General features: G+C 35.7%; 1 protein-coding gene across 1 annotated transcript in view; it reads left to right on the top strand.

Moving 5' to 3' along the window:
• Positions 1-8668: 8668 nt before the first annotated feature.
• Positions 8669-19254, top strand: part of LOC145692662 (transient receptor potential cation channel subfamily A member 1-like) — a 36894-nt gene continuing 26308 nt past the window's right edge. Inside the window, exon 1 of the mRNA XM_081768033.1 lies at positions 8669-8912. The gene's annotated coding sequence lies outside the window, so the exon portion shown is untranslated. The remainder of the gene's footprint in view (positions 8913-19254) is intronic.

Consider the following 19254-nt stretch of genomic DNA (forward strand, 5'->3'; position numbering starts at 1 on the left):
AATTTGAACCAATTTCGTATTAAATGGTTAACAAAGGAGATGGAATATATTCTTGGGAAGCTGAATCGATAACAGAAAACTGCATCTCTATATCTCTTACCGCTTTTGTTCTACTGGAATCGGTATTATAACCAGAAGGAACAGTAAATTTTAACCACTTCCGCTTTTGATAGTGTTCCAGATTGTGGTGATATATTCGCTTGACATCCTGAATCGATTTCAGGAAACCACTTGTTGCTATAAGAATATTACAATTTTGTGTATGGCCATAAACGTTGAAACTGGAAATCATGAACTTGAACCGGTCTGAATAGAAAGTTAACAGAGATGGAATCTATTCTTGGGACGCTGAATTGATTGCAAAAAGCCACATCTCAATATATCTTACCGTTTTTCCTTTGATATCTGCCGACACACGAACAAACAAAGTACTATGGACTTCCGATACTTACGCGTAGCAGTTTTGAAATCTAAAATCTGGCCATAGATAATTAGTTTCCTTCAGATTTCGGCATAGATTTCGGAGCGCATTTTCAAATTTACCGAATTGTCACGCAATCCATAGTTTTCTGGAAGCTACATTTATTTTGATGGCGCTGCATTTGATAATCAGTTGTTTTGCCTACACCTGCTAACATCCTGGTGGAGACACGTTAAAAAAAAAAAAAATTCAGGCCAGTTATCCTGAGTGAGGTTTCCCTCTTTAACCAAGCAAATGCCAGGATGAACCAGGTTGCTTTCTTCCTTCCAAATTTCACGAGCAGTATGATACACGACGGGCTAACATGATCATAGCTACCGAAAGCCCAGAAATCTTTAATCCTGGTTCTGCGCTTGCTAACAGACATGCTTATTCCTTTGATTTGATGATTTCGCCGATAAAAACACTAAGTGGCATAAGCCACTATTTCAGGAAAGCAGAAAGAATTAGGTTTTCCGTTATCACATTCAGTACATGTTTATGATGTAAATAGTGGGAACATCCCTGCCAGCCTGCTTCTTAAAATATCACTAGTTTGGACAGCTGTGTACACACAAAGAGCACCATTATCTTTCATAGCTTACGGGCGTTATCAAACCTACATTTCGCTCTGCGTACTCTGTACCGAACTAAGTCAAAATAACACAAAACATCAACGATAATACAGTTACTTCATTATTCATATATATTTTATCTCTTCGTTACCTCAAGAAGAATCCTGGACTGTTCTGTGGAAATCCTGAAAGGCTATTTTCAAGTTCATCCAAACACAAAATTCAGACAACACAAATGTTGTGGATATTCTATTTCCATCACCTGACCATAATGCTTTCATTACGTTAGCAATACTGACCAGTGTAGCGAATGTACACTGCATTATTTGAAAGAAGCTTGATGTATGTGCTTTTCAAAAATCAGACTGTGCAACAATGAAAAAATTTAGATTTGAAATTGATCAGCCAATCAGATGGCACCAAGAATTACTTTCCAGCTATCAATCAATCAGATTACCCCCAACAAGCATTTTAGGAATGATCCAAAAAATTGATCAAAAGATTGCGATCTTGGTCAAGAATTAGTTTCTGGATCAGGGGCCACATTTTAGAACGGCCCCTAAATCGAGTTTTCGTTTTTTTCTTTTTTTCTTTTTTTCTTTTTTCTTTTTTCTTTTTTCTTTTTTTTTCTTTTTTTTTTTACGGAATAAGCACATCATACTGAGTTAAATGATACTTTGGTACGGAATAAGCACATTATACTGAGAGAAGTGATAGTTTGGGTTTGGCTACACTATATATAGTTTTCCAGATATAAGGTTTACAAGAAAAATTTTTGATTCAAACATATTGGATCTTTTGATGCATTTTTGGATCAGGGGCCACAAAATTTTTTTACAGACCCTAAATCAAGTTTTCGTGGTTTTTACGGAATAAGCACATCATACTGAGTTAAGTGATAGTTTGGGTTTGGTTACACTGTACGTAGTTCTCCAGATAATAAGGCCTACAAGAAAAAAAAATGACTGAAATATATTGAGTTTTTGATGAAAAAAAATATTGTATATCAATCAGTTTTATTAATTACTTGTCAGGTTTCGTACCGTCCATTTCGTTTTTCAAGTCTCAATTTGAAATTAATCAGAGGTAATGATTAACCAATTAAATTGCACCAAAGATAAATTTCCACTAATTACCTTAGACTACAATACTTAAAGTTCAAAATGTGACATTGTAAATCAGAGACAAGGATCAACCAATCTGATTGTTGTCTCGAAGTTTCAAAGTGATAACCTAGGTCAAAATCCTCAAATTTGAATTTTGGCATTTTTTTTTTACCCATGAAAGCACACAAATTAACTGATCCAAATTTACAAAAATGTATATAGCCGAGAACTTAAGAACAATTTCAATTTTTTTTTTTTTTGATAATTCCAAAATTTAAGGATGGATCAAATGTCTCCTCCTGAGAGGACATCTTCACCCAATGCATTATTGACACTCTAGACCGGTGAGTGCCAGAGTCGATATGGGTATGTAGAGAACCGGCAGGATCTGTAGGTCACCACGAATACGTTGGTTTCAATGTCGCAAAGTGAGGTGGGTTCGAACAGGAGTCGACAAACCGATCGACGGTCCCGATAGTATTGTTGTCACTTCTGGGTTACCGTGCGCCATTGGAAAGGCTTTCAGTGGAGATTTTGGGTCTCTCCTGACTCTGTTGTGTAATTCTATGCCGCATACTACCCATAAAACCCGAGACATCCAGCAGGATCCTCACAAGAAATGATGAGAACCGGCCCAGAAGCACGGATTGTTTGCTTGTTGGGGCGCGTATCTTCGGTGACTGACAGGCCCCTCGTACTGATGGGCAATGGGAATATTCTCAATGAGAAGGAAAATTAAAAGAATGGGAATATTCCGGTTTTATCGCCTGGCATATGAATTCCCGGGAAGGAATTTATTTCCATTTCTTTACTTAATTTCCCAAATTATAAGAACCGTATGACTAATTACTTTATTTTCATTTATTATCATTTACTTCTAGGTTCTAAATAATTTAGAGGTTAAAAAAAATTAAAATTCGTTGACTGTACTTTGTATAACTAATTAATAATATGATTTTTTAAAGTTCCATTTCCATTTGCACTAGAATGTAGCAAAGTAGTAATTTACAAATTAAGACAAACAAACGAGTTTGTTAAATAATGTAGAAATTCTGTAGAAATAGAAATTAAATACTATTAATACACCCCGAACCACCGTTAGTAATAGACGTCGGTCTGTTTGTTGTGTCTGACTGGAATTTCTGAATAGGTACTCGGACTTCTCTTATATGTGAATTAACGCATGAAATTTCGAGAAATGTGTAGGAAGAAAGGTCGTGTGTGGCAATGTTACGTGCAAAATTCTAAAAATAAGTCACTATCTTGCAAATATTGTGAACATAAATATATATGCGCAAGGAATAATTAACACTTCTGACCAGAGTATATACACTTATTTATTAAAACTAAAATACAGTGTATTTTAGTTTTAATAAATACTAAAATAAAATACTAACACTGTATTTTACTTTGAATAAATAAGTGTATATACTCTAGTCAGAAGTTCCAGAGTCGTGATGAATGGAGTTGCATGTATGCACAAATGTTGATAACATGGTGAGACGTGTTTTCTGGCAGTTACCCAACCTAATTTGTTTATGACATTTAAAAATTGAATATGTTTATAATATCAGTAGTAGGGTCAAGTTTAGAAAATCTACTTACATATAAATTTAAACTGTTTAGCGGTGTAAAAGTGTGGGTTTCCTATATCAAATGTTTTCCAACATATTTACTCACATGAGACATATTGTAAGTAAATATACACTTATGGGTACTCTCTAAATATAATAAAATATTAATAAAATAACATAATACCGTTCCGAATATGCCTTTTAAAGAATCCTCTGGAGACAACGGTAATAAATATATTGTGATAAACGAATTTAATTTTGAAATCATAATATAGTAATAGAACGAAATTTTCTTTGTACATAAATTCCCGGAATATTCCCACTTCCCGGAATATTCCTAGTTTTTGGGTATCTTCCCGAAAAATATTTTCCCGGGAATTTGCCCATCACTAGCCCCTCGGGCATTGTGGGTATGTAGAGAACGGAAAGACACGCTAGTTTCCGAATATGTAAACCCTGGTATCAAATTTGAAGTTGTTCTAGTGCCGAAGCTCAAAACGGCCAGACAATGCTGATCGCTCTCGGCTATTTCGAGCCATTTGTCAGCTGAGCCTGGTTTGGTTCCAGTTGGAACCCATTCTTGGGCTTAGTTGTGATATCCAGTAGCTCTGTAGCTAGGAGTGTGTTATGGAGGAGGCACAGTTTAATTTGGTCCCTAACACACATACACACACAAACGAATAAATATTAGTAACCAAAACACTTGAAAGAATGAAAAAAATGTACAAATTATACAAATATTTGCATCGTGAACGTATACCAGAGAGAAAATATGGAAATGAATAAGGCAACCAAAACCAGGTTTTATAAAAGTTCGTAAAAGGTACCTTGAAGCTTGATAAAGCAATTTTGACGAACAACACAAACCACTTCTAATTGCACGATATTACAAGCATTTCTTCAGGTTGCCCACAAATAAGTTACGCAGTCTATTCGTTAAGGTAAGGTTAGCAGACGACCCCGTTTCCCATCCCTGGATTTTCAAATCTCTTTCGGACAAAATGCATATCGTCGTTTAAGATGTGAAACTTCGTATGCCCAGTTTTGTTGCTTTTTCAGAAGACGAAAAAAAAAAAAAAAACTTCACTGTATCTGTTCACAAAATTAATATTTCAGACCTTCTAAAACGTGCGTTACTCCTTTAAAAAAAAAAAGCGCTGACAAAGCTGCTCTCATCTCAACACAAATGGCTACAACATTGAACTGACTGCCATACGAGATATCACCTGAACAGGGGCGGCGTAAATAAGGACCCTGCAGACCCCCTATTGCGGGGGGCCTCAAGCCATCAGGGAGCCCCAAATTGTGAAGTGGGACGTAGAGAAGGGGCCCCGCTCCACGCAGTCTGCGGGAGGACCCCCAAGCCTTTAGTTACGCCACTGCACCTGAAGTTTCCAACCTTAAACGTGCAAGTCAACACTATAATCCATTGTTTCTCAGCAATCGATTTCTTGTGACGTATAAGGGTTTGCTATAACGTGGGTTATTATTTCCTCATTAGGTTTATGCCAAAAACTCAAAATCGCAAAAATACGAGGTATCACATCTTAAACGATGGTTATGTTCTGTAACTAAAGTTGAAAATCATTCCCTGATTCACTGAAAAAAAAAATAATCTAGTAATCTTACGTTCAGATCCGTTTGAGATTTGAAAATGCTCGTTCAATATCTATGAATGTGACACAAACATAGTTGAAGCACCTCGACCTGCTATACAGGGTGCAACAAAACTGTATCACAATAATTTGAGAACAGATTCCTCACATTAAAATAAGAAAAAAAGGTTCATGTGAACCTGTGCTCAAAAGTGAATAGTTTCGGAATTAAAGGATACCGAAAAAGTGAAACAAGTGAACTTTAAATTTCATAGCTCCACTACTATGGAACCTAACGTAGTCGGGTCAAGACATCACCGAGGAACTGATATGTGAACTATCCAAATATCCATGCTCAAGGATGTTCCAGTACTTGCACACCATTTTTTTAGAGAGGTAGGTGCGAGGGTGATCAAGTACTCCCAAACAGCTTCTCTAGAAATGATTGTGCAAGTACTATAGGTTTCGAAATATGGATAGTTCACATACTAGTTCCTTAGTGATGTCTTGATCTGACTATGATGGATACTACAGTAGTGGAACTACGGAACTTTAAAGTTCATTTTTCAACGTTTACGGCACCCTATAACTACGAAACTATGCACTTCCTACCACAGATCCATATGAACTTTTTTCTTATTTTGATGTGAGGAATCTATTTCCAAAATATTGTGACATTTGTATAAATGGGTGAAATACAAGTATTACGTATTGCAGGCTTTTGGTTCCTGAGTTAAGGGCGATCAAAATTTGAGTAATATTTTAGGAAATAAAAAGCCAGGGGCAATCGCCCCCCCAGAAGAGGAAACTTTCTTATTTTATATATATATAAATAAAACCCGTCCCAAAGTTTGGAGCTCTTAAAAGTAGCAGTATGACAACCCACCGCCCCCACAGAAATCGGTCCTGGATCCGCCCCTGTAAAAAGCCATACACTAAGCTCATCCGATTGGGATCGAACTTTGCATAGTGGTAGTGATAGCCCTTGACCCGCTATGTAAGCGTGTGACATATTATGTTGTGCAAGTTTTTAGTTCGTGAGTTACGTGCGGACAAAATTTGAGTTATATTTTCGAAAACAAAGTCCTACATTGAACTCATCCGATTGGAATCAAACTTTTCCTATCTTTCAGTTTAACGTCCCACGATTATGTCATTTAGACTAAGGGAGACGGATAGCTAAGACAAGTACATGATGATGGATGAATTGGTAGAATGATGATGTGGGAGAAAATGGGAGTCCGCTGAGAAAAAACTACGGACACGATGTTGTCCACCACCAACTTAGTTGGCCGGAGATAGAACCAGGGACCCCAGGCACCAAAGGTAAGCCCTCTACCAGTGAGCTACCGTGCCCTCTCTAAAGCGTTTAATAGTGATACACCTGGCCCTGCTATATAAGCAAGCGAAATGCTATTTTATGTAGGTTCCCAATTTCTGAGCAGCGAAATACTTGATCAAACTTTCGAAAAAATCGAATTCATCCGATCCAAATTTTATTTGGTATAAAGGTAAATTTTAACCTCATCTACAAGTCTATGGAGTATTATGGTTATACGGGATTTTGATTTTAATTTATGGACAAGGCTCTAAATCATTACATTGGTTATAATAGCATCTTAATAAATACTGTTTAAATAGCAATTAAAGATCAGTCTTGAACAAAAATAAATAAATAAATATGGTTTAAATAGCAAATAAAGGTCAGTCTTGAACAAAAATAAATATATAATATGGTTTAAATAGCAAATAAAGGTCAGTCTTGAACAAAAATAAATATATAATATGGTTTAAATAGCAAATAAAGGTCAGTCTTGAACAAAAATAAATATATAATATGGTTTAAATAGCAAATAAAGGTCAGTCTTGAACAAAAATAAATATATAATATGGTTTAAATAGCAAATAAAGGTCAGTCTTGAACAAAAATAAATATATAATATGGTTTAAATAGCAAATAAAGGTCAGTCTTGAACAAAAATAAATATATAATATGGTTTAAATAGCAAATAAAGGTCAGTCTTGAACAAAAATAAATATATAATATGGTTTAAATAGCAAATAAAGGTCAGTCTTGAACAAAAATAAATATATAATATGGTTTAAATAGCAAATAAAGGTCAGTCTTGAACAAAAATAAATATATAATATGGTTTAAATAGCAAATAAAGGTCAGTCTTGAACAAAAATAAATATATAATATGGTTTAAATAGCAAATAAAGGTCAGTCTTGAACAAAAATAAATATATAATATGGTTTAAATAGCAAATAAAGGTCAGTCTTGAACAAAAATAAATATATAATATGGTTTAAATAGCAAATAAAGGTCAGTCTTGAACAAAAATAAATATATAATATGGTTTAAATAGCAAATAAAGGTCAGTCTTGAACAAAAATAAATATATAATATGGTTTAAATAGCAAATAAAGGTCAGTCTTGAACAAAAATAAATATATAATATGGTTTAAATAGCAAATAAAGGTCAGTCTTGAACAAAAATAAATATATAATATGGTTTAAATAGCAAATAAAGGTCAGTCTTGAACAAAAATAAATATATAATATGGTTTAAATAGCAAATAAAGGTCAGTCTTGAACAAAAATAAATATATAATATGGTTTAAATAGCAAATAAAGGTCAGTCTTGAACAAAAATAAATATATAATATGGTTTAAATAGCAAATAAAGGTCAGTCTTGAACAAAAATAAATATATAATATGGTTTAAATAGCAAATAAAGGTCAGTCTTGAACAAAAATAAATATATAATATGGTTTAAATAGCAAATAAAGGTCAGTCTTGAACAAAAATAAATATATAATATGGTTTAAATAGCAAATAAAGGTCAGTCTTGAACAGAAATAAATTAGTAATTAAAGATCAGTCTTGGGTAGAAAAAATACATGAGAGATTTTTGCTTTTTTACGACTATGCGTATTTCATTTAATTAATAATGAAGTAATGTTTTGCTAGTACTTAGTCACAAACTATAATTTTTTGGTAATACACATAGGAAAACCTAAGGAAAAGAAGAAAAAATTCGGTTCGTCCATCTGACATTTTTCTGTTGCTTTATACGGAGAAACGAAACAACTCAAAATTAAAATCAATTTCTAAATTTATTCAAACTTTCCAAACAAATTATACCGGAGGAAAAAAAAATAAAAATTACATAAGAATTAGAAGTTGAAAATAATTTTTTGCTTCTCTAAAGAAACTTATTTTTAATGTTAATGTTGACATTGTTCTCCTGAAAAGCAAATGGATTTGAGTTGGGTCACTTCCCTATTAAATTAGCGTTATGATTGGTCAAAAAGGCGTAATATACAGAAAGACTCCTTTTCCTGGTAGTAATACCAAAGTTGAACGCCTACTATGAACAACGTTGTTTAGCTGCAGAAGTTGACCTTGAAGAGTTGATGTGGTGAATATTGTGATTTGGTGAGCAGCAAGTGCAGAAGTTGAATTCGCCAGTACATGAAAGATGATTTTGCCAGTGTTTGGACTAATAGTATAAAATAGAACTGTCAGTTCGGCTCAGTTGATTACGTATATTTTCTTTTTTAAGACATTGTTTGAGGAACTTGTCGTGTAATGTGGTAAGTAGATTGGATCTGACTATATTTGCAAATTTAATGTGCGATATACAATTTTAAGCCGCAGTAAGTCTAGGAAATAATACTGAAGTTTTTATTTTTCCTCTCTCATTTCGTTAATGTCTTTTGGTCACGCGGGCCTCCTCTGCTCTATGGCCAGCGCTTGTCTTGATGCACGAGGTCCCGGGTTCGATATCCGATGGGATAGCATCTAATACACTACAGTCACTTAGATTCCGCTTTAAACTGTAGATGTTGTACCGTACAGTCTAGCTATTGACGAAGGACGCGTATATAAATTAATCAATCAATCAAAACAAATTATTTTCTTGCTGAACAATATTGTAATATGCAGAGAAATCTAGCATAATTTTGAAAAGAGTTTTATTCGTCTTTGCAGAGATATTCATTTGTTGTAAAGAAGATTACTGAAACAAATCATTCATTTGTATAACTCATGTATACGTTTTTTTAACGCTGTCTCGTTATTGAAATGAAAAACTTCAGTTTAACTTCCCACGATTATATCCTTTACGCTAAGGGGGACGGAAGATTAAGGCAAGTGAATCATAATGGAAAAAACAGTGAAATGAGAACGTGGGAGGAAGCGGGAGTAAACCCGAGCGGGAGGAACCCCGAGAAAACCCCCGGATTCTATGTTGTTCACTACAAACTTATTTGGCAGGGAAACGAACCAGTGATCCCACTCACCAGAGGTAATCGCTCTACCACTAAGCCACCATATTCCTCTCTCTTTTTATTAGGGGCCGCGGTGGCTCAGTGGCATAGCGTTCACCTCTGGTGCATGGAGTCCTTGGTTCGATCCCAGTTTGCGTCAAGTGGACTTTGTGGTGGACACACCGTGTTCGTGAGTTTTCTCGGGGTTCTCCCGTTTTCTCTGTTTTTTCATTCCACCACTTCCTTCATTTCTCATAATCATCGTTTCCTTTAGCTTAGCCGACATAATTGTCGAACGTAAAACTGAACAATTTAATTTAATTTCATTTTCTCTCTCTATTAAATAAAGATCAAACAGCATAACAACCGACCTGCTGAAGCAACATGAACTTTACTTGCAGTTATTTAAACATCTCATCGGTTTTACTATGCCTATTGGCAATTATAAAGATGAAATTGAGTCTGTTGTGCTTCCGTTCTCTGCAAGGCATAGAGATTCTTTGGCAAATTCATCTTTTCGATCTCAAGGATAGACTCAGCACAGTAACAGTAACTTAGAACTTTGATCGACCACATACTACGGGATTTCTAACTGACGCAATTCGCCATATAAAACCAAGTGACGGATTCGGATCTCGACGAGTTGATCGAATTTAATACGGCAAATTTTTACTTTGACTCCAACTGTGACTTCAACCGATTCATGTGATCCGGTTCCCGGAGCAGTTTAGGAATCATTCCTAAACTGCTCCCGGAACCGGATCACATGAATCGATTACAATTACTAACACAGTGAAAGTAATGTACGATGTTAAGAATTATACTATAAGTACAAGGGCCACAATGTTACTATACGATGTTAAGAATTATACTATAAGTACAAGGGCCACAATGTTACTAAACATCAATTCAGGTGAAGCGGTGACTATGAATTTTGAGATCTAAATGGGGGGCTACCGCCCCCCAAACCCCCCGCTCAAGTACCATAAAAACATCCAAAATAATAATAAATAATCACACCACTACTATAAAGCTAAGATAATTAGGGAAAAATTAAAAAAAAAAAAACACTCGTCTCTAATCATAAATCAGTGCATGACAAAGAAAAAAAAAATTACATCTCAACAAGACAATAGGACAAGCAGCAGCAAACCAAATACTTTGCCTAATACTCAAATGCAAAACAAATCAAGAATAAAAATAATATGAATTAAAAAAAGAAAACACTCACCATTTCGCCATAGGAGAACACTCATGAATAATGAACTCATAACTGCTGATCCCACACACGAAAAAATAAGATACCAAGAACACATGCACAATACTCAACATTACTGAAAAATGTTCCTTTCCGCACACACGTCGTTTTATTAAACCGAGCACACTTGCTATTATTACAAACAAGAAACCAATAAACGTCCACTTTTACAATACGTCGAAAATATCTTCACTTTAGACCACAACTATGATAGGTTTTCTCTAACTCAATTCAACCAATTCAATTACGCGCTTCTCGCATGCCACAAACAGCAGCACACACATACATGCACACAGAACATGTGACTACTAACCAACTACCATATGACTACACAGACACCTAGTGGGAAAAATATGAACTAAGACGTCACACCAAAGGCACGAACAGTTCTAACAAGTGACTCACGCACAAACAGTTCCAAGAAGTAACTGAACCTATAAGAACCGATTAAAGTCACAGTTGGAGTCAAAGTAAAGACTTACCTTTAATACAACGAAAAACCTCTCCGTGTACAGCGTTTCGCTGATTTCGCGAGACTTTGCTCAGGTCCCACTTTCAGGATAATTCTTCCTAATCATATACTTTAAAGTATGTGGAAGACTGGATACGAACCAGGTTAAGGAACTATTTGTTTCGCCTATTTTCGCTTCTCCAAGGCTAACGTCTGGAGTTTCTCACCATCATTGACTGTGAGATGCGAACCAAGTTCACTTATATCAGCGAACTGAAATCGGTCACATTCATCAAATTCTTTGGATTGGCTATCACGTATCGAAAAGGACATGAATTCATGTTTCACACACGCAAGTAGTGAACTCAATCCGAGTTTCAGTTTAGTGCTGTATAGTGAAATAGATTAAATCCTCGCTCTGAAACTGACACACTATCCACAGAATGGATAGAACAAGTACAGATGTGAATAATTCTTGATAATTAAAAAACCTTAATTCCTCTGACCGTGCTCTCGAGGTATTTGTCGACGAATAGCTTTGTTTCAATTTCTATAATGCTATATCTCCCTTTTATTAAGTATCTGATAAAAACTCAAGGGTCAAACTCTTTGTACACCTAATAAGGTTAGTTATGCAGATATTTCAAATTAAACCTAATATGTTCATTTTAAGAATTGAGATTCTTGTCTATTTAATAACAATATTTTTCAGGAACTATCGTCTATTCGGGGTAAGTAGAACGTGGCTTTTTGGAATTAAGGTTTTGGGTTTTCGGTAATCTCAGATATCGAAGATACTGTTGGCAATTGCATGTTTGTCGTGTGTAATCAAATTCGAGCTTTCTTAGGGGAACAGTTTTAAATCTTTAACTAGTATTGTGAGCAAAACGAAACTATTTACATTAAGAGAGAGTGAGCTCCCGTTCGGAGAGGAGTACATGTCACTTAGGTTAAAAAAAAAAAAAAAAAGTGGAAATGAAATGAGTGTGTGTGTACTGTAGCGAATAGCACGCAATTCATGTAGTGTAATTAGTAGGGCAACCCAAAAGCATAAGTGCAATTTACACATATGGTTGGTACCTAGAACATGGTTGTGCTTGTCTAAGGGTCCAGAAGAAACTAATTTTAAAAACATAATTTTAGAAAATAAAGCATAAAGCATAATTTAACATATATAGCACAATTCATGGAAAATTCTGTTGAACTGCAAGTTTAACATACAGTATTAATATTTTCTAAAACCAATATTTACAATGCAAAATCATTGAGAACCTAACAATGCAACAATGAAAAGCTTACTTTTTATTTCGTTGCAATCCTTTGATGTGTAGAAAAGAAAAAGAGAACAAAATCTTTCCGCCAACAATGAATAGTACAGAAAAACTCTACACTATATTATGTGTACCTCTTGAACTTGAGCACTTTCTGTACTTTTTGGTGGCATCTTTTGTTTTTCGTTTTGTATATACAGTATGGACTCCTAGGTGCACACAAGTTATATATATATATATATATATATATATATATATATATATATATATATATATATATATATATATAAACTGACTCGAGTAAAACGTATCTCTTTACAGTGCATTAAGTAGTAAGTTCATGAAATATGAAAGAAACTGGTTGCATAAAATATTAATAAATAGATCAAGATATTTAGAATATTTAATGTATAGTAAAACATTATACATTATACACGACTAGCAGCGTTCACCCCGCTTCGCTGCGGTCACCCCGGAACGCAATAAACTTTGTTACTTAGATAATTTTTACTTTTTCGCTTTCAAATTGCAGTAAATGTTAACATTATAGCGCCTGTCATTTATGTTAACCCGCCGAGTGACACGGTCATGCGGGTTGCATATAAATACGTTTATTTTTATACCTATGATGAACTAACAAAGGATTTGTACGTTATGGACACTTGAATGGTCAATTATCTCAAGACACTGGTAATTAAAAATTAAAGTGATATGATAAAAACCATCTAGGGTCCAAATCCTAATAACCCCCCCAAAATAAAAGAAATTGGTTCAGCCGTATTAGCGTGATGAGGGAACAAAGGATTTGTACGTTCTCTTTTATAATATAGATTAACGTAAAACAATGACTGAAATTAATAATAAAGCATAATTTGGAAAAAATAAAGCATAATTAAACAGAAAATAAAGCATAATGTGAGTTGCTCTAGTAATTAGGTAATACCATACTTAACTACGAAGTTCAATTAAGATATCTTTCATTATACTAGGAGTCACAGTGGCTTAGTGGCAGAATGTTTAGCTCTAGTGCGTGATGTCCCTGGTTCGATGCCTGCCCAAGTAAGGTTGTGGTGGACAACATAGAATCTAAGTTTTCTCGGGTACTTCCATTTCCTCCCACATTTTCATTCCACCAATTCTTCCATTATTCCCTTGCCTTCCATCTCCCTTAGCCTAAGGGGACATAATCGTGGGACGTTAAACTAAAAGATTTCATTTTCTTTTATTATACTTGCGGAATTTCCAGCAAAAGTCGTCTCTGTTTCTTTCCCAGACGAATTTTCAGAAAACATTGTCCGTAGGAAGGGCTGCTCTAGAATAGAATTTTGATATATTGGTAATCCCAATTTAGTGCTTTTTAACTTCGGAGGAGCAGAAACATTGTTCTTTTCTTAGTATCATCAAAATATATGAACAAATTTAAAAAATAATTAATATTTTTCTGACCAGAGTATGTACTTCTTTATTAAAAATTATAATATTTCCTAACAGTTTCCATAACGTAATGTTATCTTCCTCAGACATAGAGGAACAAATTTAACGAACATAGGGCTTTTTATTACGTAGGGAACCATAGCATAGGGTACAAGTAAATGAGAACTAGCCCTGCCTAATGGCTAGCGCGCGTCTTTGGTTCATAGGATCTTTGGTTTGATTCCCGGTGGGACAGCATTAACCCATTATGAGTTTCGGATTCCACCTTAAACTATAGGTTCATGTCGCATATAGCTTCGTTGCTGAACTTCAAGACAGAAAACCTCAGCCGCACCATCAATTAAATATAACTCGTAGTCTATTTCCTTTCTGTGCGAGAACAAATAATGTTCTAAAAGTAACTCTATTATTTTACTCTTAAGCCGCGCTTACACAACGGCTGAATCGCGTAGCTTGGACATTGATTTAAATGGGAGTGTTCATATATATTTCACAATGACTACAGCATGTGTCAAGTATCTCTAAGTCTAAAATGCAGTAGATAGCCGTTTAGCAATCGGGGCTCAGGGTCACTATCTTCAAAGGCATGTGCGCTCGAGCTAACCCAATGTACCCTCATGTCCAGAATTATTGTCGCATGTTTATAAATATGTTGTAGGAATTTAATTTGATAACGAATTCGCCCGATATTTCTTATAATGTTAGTACATATACAATCAGCAAAGACATGTGGAAAATTTCATGTCAAAAGAGCAGTAAATAAGAACAATGAAACAAAAATAAAACTTCTCCATTTAGTAACATTTTGTTCTACGGACTCTAATTTCCGTATTTAAAATTCTTTTCCTATGAAATTTTCCTCAAATATACATTTCCCGATTATACACATAGTATCAGTATTAAAAGTACCCTTCAAAATCATTATTAAATCATATTCTTACAAGAAGACAATTATAGATATGCGACAATCATTTTGGACATGACTGTACATCACGCTATTTTAGCTCAAGCGCCACTTAAGGGCTCTCACCACGGCGAAATTAAAATACCGCTAATTTTACAGTACTTATGTACTATCTTCAGATAGATAAAAGATAATCGAAAAGTGGAACAAGATCTCGTTAGATATTATTTTACATGAGATACCGTTATCACGACTCGCTTATCTGCTTTCAATTTCCAACCATCTAGAAAATTGGCATTTATTTTCGCGTTTATAAATGGCTGCATACGGAAAGCTACTAGATGACTCGTGAGAACGGTACCTCATGCAAAAATAATATTGCCCAGGGCGCTCTTTTCCAAATTTCGATTATATTTGTCTATTTGAAGATATCACATAATTACTGTAAAATTAGCGGTATTTTAATTTCGCAGTGATTAGGCCTCTTAAGAACTCGTTACCTCCAATAGGACTTGCACCCACTATCATTGGGGTTCACACTCGCTCGGACTAAGACCCTGGCTCGCTATCCATTTATAGCGCTCAACTCGTTTCGCTCGGGTTCATACTCGCTCGCGACCTCGAAACTCGCTGGTCCACAGTTGTGCCTTTCGTTATTAAGTGTATGCGTGAGCTCTAGCCTTTGACCTATGCTTATCTCAAGTACAAGAGGATTAAGAGAAAACAGACCGTTCATAAACATTATTTCGAAGGCATGTATTTGTAAATGGAAAAAAAGTATTGGAGGTTCATCGTCGCGGAAACATCATCATCCTAACTGATCATACATGTATTGATTCATTCATTGCAAATTTGATTACGTATTATTGGCCCCATCACAGATCAACTAGCGTTAAAAAAAAGTTGCAGTTTGAATAACTGAAGGCTCAGAGCACCAGGATCCCTACGACTGAGCTCATGTCCCAATTCGTTGGCGTTTCTAACTATACTTCGTTTGTGTGGGTTAGAACCTTTTTCAGAGCAGAGGAAATTCCAATATCCGAAATAATTTCAAGGGACGAGGGAACGAAATTATAGAAAGCAGCATTCTGAATTCAGATTCTTGACATCTTAGTTCGAAAATCTGTAAGTTTTACGTCCCACGGTTATGCCGGCTAGGCTAAAAGAGACAGTGATGATAATTGAATGGAATGGTGGATTGAATAAAGTGGGAGGAAACGGGAGAATCCCGAGAAAATCTACTCACACGGTGTTTGCCCGCCACAAAGGTCACTTGGCGGGAGTTGATCGAACCAATGATCCCATGCACCAAAGGCGAGCGTTTTACCACTGAGCTACCGCGGCCCAATATTTTAGCTCGAATCTTAACTCGATCATCTTAGATTTTCCGAAGTTTTTCTCCAACTTCTATCAGGCAGATCAAACACAAGAATATTCGACACTATTAAAGAAAATGCAGATGACTCCTTCATAATTCCTTATAAATGAAATAGTGCACTTTTCCTATATATTTCCATGTATTTAAAATGGTTGTATTTTGAGCTTAGCGTTCTGTTCAGCAGTGAGGCTATATGAGACGTAAACCTACAGGTTAACGTGCGACCGAATCATATGAACTTCTTGCGAGAATTGAACCAGAATCTCCCACGTCATAGAAGTATGAGTTATCGACATAACCATGAAGGATCTCATACATTTAAAAGGGAGATTAATATGTGTATCAAAGTATGCGTAAAATATTTTAAAAATGATTCTTGAACGAGAAAGGAACATAAAAATCATTGCAGTAAATCCTGATGCCAAAACAGTTGATTCAAGATTTTTCTTATTACGCTCAAAAAAAAAAAAAAAAAAAAAAGTATAGCTATATAAATATTCGTAAATTTAACATAAAGTATTTCTTGCTTCGGGTTTTGCTTGTTTGCTTCTCTTAAGTTGTCCCCAGTGGTTTTGTACACAATTGTATTGTCCCTGGTTCAATGTTAAGGCTGTTTTGGACCTTCAAATAGTTTGATTGTAGTTCATAGGATGGCGCCACCGTCACCAATTTTATTATATGGAAAGACCGTTGATCTAGATGTTACGTGTCCCGAGATCGATCACATGTATCACAAGTGACTTAGAGCCATAGTATTGGCTCCATTCATGAGCACAACAGCAGCAGGCTTTTTGTTTTAGCTGGTTGACCAAAAGGTAAGCTACTATGCCCTTTAATAACACTGCTGTTTCCAATGTACTTGTAACGGTCATGCCAATGGTTATAAATGACCACATTTGGATACATTTCTAATTGCGAATTTTATACTAATTTGAGAATGCACAATCCAATGGAAATATTTCTAAACATATATCCTTCATGTAGGATTGCTACCTTTCAATTAACTTAAAGCGGGACAGTTATGGAGCATGTACGCAGCCCTGGCTCCACATACACTACCCTATGCCCTAAACGTCGCCAACATATAGTGAGTGGCTCACTTGCCGGTAAATGTCAATTTCCGATATAGCGACGAGTGGAAGGATTGCCGCTAGTGTGCCACTGGCAGCAGGGTTTCGACGAGTCGAAACAGATATCTAGAGTCGGGGTGTTGAAGTTACCACCGCGTAGCAGCGAGGACTTCATTTTGGTCTGCACTCCTTTGATTTGTCGCGGAGAATCGTGAAGGGACCAACACGCACTATCGCCAATCATGTGCACGCGCTTATTATGTTATTTTTTTCTAACTAATTGTTCCTAAAGTGAGCTTCAGGGGTCAAGAGTAACCCCTGCCTCTACATCATAAAGTGAAAAATCTTGAGATAAGTGCGTATAGTTGTATGACTTTAGATGGCAAAAATCGCCGATCATTGGAAAGTGAATATGGAAGAACTGAAATAAAGTAAATAGACGCGTCATTGTTATAAAATTACATAGCGAACGAATTTTATCTGATCTCACTGTTATTGTTGAATATACACAGTTAAAGGAGCACTCTGATTGGCCAAATTAAATAACCTCAACGATTTAACCCTCTACAAGCGAGGTTTTCTTCATCGCCTCTGTAGCGAAGTCGAAGAACACGTGCCTCATCATAAGGTTGGTGGTTCGCACCCACTCCGGGAGACTCTTTTTTAAGTGTCTTTTAGACTCACCTTAATATAAACAAGTCACTCATATAGGCGATTTAACATATTTTGGGCAAGTAATTTTGTGGTTCATTGGAGTTTCGTCGCTTCTCTGCCGCTGGCGGTATAATTTTCAAAACTGAAGTGGGATCACCGTAGATCATCGCTGCGTGGTAGCCAATTTTTGGCAAGATGTCGCTAATTGCTCATCAGCGGTACACCGACGTTCCTTCTACATTTGTTAAATTAAAAAAAAAATGTTTCCACCTTCAATGATAAGAAACTTGTTTGTGACAAAGACAAGACTAGTTTTCATATAAAAACAGTGATAACTAACTAAATGGAGCAGGTGTTCGCTACTGTTCGAGAATTGAGTTTTTATATTTGACAACAATCAAGCAATTCATGTTTGGATTTGTTTAACCATTTGCTTTAGCACTGTCCATGTGACCTTAAACTAATGCGACCTAACATGATTTATGAATGTAGTATTCAAATAGGTCATTAGTAAATTTAATTACCATCACCATGAAGTACAGGGTCTTCCCAAAGTCCTGCAAAAAGCTGTAACTTTGTAATCATTTATTGTATTTGTACAAAACTTTGAGTGGACTTGTAAGAAAGTCTGAAATTTTGATTCCAAGCATTTGTTTCAACGCCAAACTTTCAGCTGAGCACCATTTATGTCCAAACATCGCTGAAGTCTTTCCGGAAATCCAATAATGGCATTTCACAAAACTCACTTCTTATGTCTGAGTCTTCTTCCGGCAATTCCTGTACAAGTTTCAACTTGTAAGGCTTTGCCTTTATTTTCTTACGAACGATATTGTGTAGCGTTGTCATTGGCACTCACAGCTCCAAATATCTGCGTTTCAACGATTTCTTTGGACTTCGCAACACGCTATCCTGCACGGACTGAATCACATCAACACTGGTTGTTGGCCTTCCGCTACGAGGCAAGTCCAAGACACTTCCGGTAGCTAGGAACTTATCGTACCATCTCTTGATACTTGAACCTGCAGGTGGTTGTTTCTGATATTTTTGTCGGAATTTTCTTCTCACCAAAACACTAGAATTTAACTCACAAAACCACGCTACTGCGCTTTCTCTTGAGTAGACGCCATCTTTGTCACGTGATTTGCGGTTATGACGTCAACGTTTACATCTGCTCATTGTTGCCAACAAAAATTTTAACATTTCCACTAAACATTACAAATAAAATTGTAAGTAATACTTTCAAAGTT

Source organism: Thermobia domestica, chromosome 8, assembly GCF_964235325.1.
Source record: "Thermobia domestica chromosome 8, izTheDome1.hap1.1, whole genome shotgun sequence".
Lineage (NCBI taxonomy): Eukaryota > Metazoa > Arthropoda > Insecta > Zygentoma > Lepismatidae > Thermobia > Thermobia domestica.